This window comes from Carlito syrichta, unplaced genomic scaffold (assembly GCF_000164805.1).
Source record: "Carlito syrichta isolate Samal-C Ts95f unplaced genomic scaffold, Tarsius_syrichta-2.0.1 Scaffold311595, whole genome shotgun sequence".
NCBI lineage: Eukaryota > Metazoa > Chordata > Mammalia > Primates > Tarsiidae > Carlito > Carlito syrichta.
The window spans coordinates 1-850 of record NW_007255691.1 but is presented as its reverse complement, the minus strand read 5'-3'; positions in this window follow the sequence as shown (position 1 = coordinate 850).

The window sequence follows — 850 nt, the reverse complement described above, 5'->3', positions numbered from 1 at the left end:
CTGATACCATTCTACTTCTGTGTTCTCTCTCTCTCTCTCTCTCTCTCTCTCTCTCTCTCTGATGCTTTCCTTAGGGTTCACGGTATAATTCCTTACTTTTCCACAGTCTGCCTTCAACTTGGGTCACAACACCTCATGTTTCATGTGAGACCTTTTCCTTCCTTTCACAGTTCATGTTGTGACTTTCCTGTTTTACTTCTACATATGATGTAAGCCACAGAATACATGTTTAATGCTTTCTGCTTCAGCAGGTCAAGTTTCTAAAGTTTATAATGAGGAAAGGGTCTCTTTATATTTATTTGTAGTTTTTGTGTTTCTTTGTATAGAATCAAAGTGCTATCTGCTGTCACACGTCAGTATATTATTTTAGTTTTTTGTCTGAAAAGTCTGTTCTTTTCCTTTTCTAAAAAAATGTTTTGACCATTGCCTTATTGTACTCTGGTGTGGCCAGTGCTCTTTGAACTATGGCCGTCACCACGTTTCCTAACTTTGGCCTCCTCCCCTCCCTTGGTGAGGTGAACCCCCACTCTAGTTAACTTTCTAAATAAACTATATTTTCCAATCTAAAAAAAGTGTTTAATTGTGGTTGAATATAGGTGATGTAAGTTTTACCATTTTAATGATTTCAAAGTCTACAGTTAGGTCTTTGGCATGAAGGGCATCATGTCGTTGTGCAGCCACGACTTCTGTGCTCCCACCCTGCAACACTGAGCCACTGTATCCACTCTCCCTCCCAGCCCCTGGAGACCCCTGTTTGCCTTGTGGCCTTGTATCCCTGTAAATGTCACATGCATACCCTGCCAACCCCTGGCAACCACCATTCTTCTTTCCATGCCTATAAATGCCACAC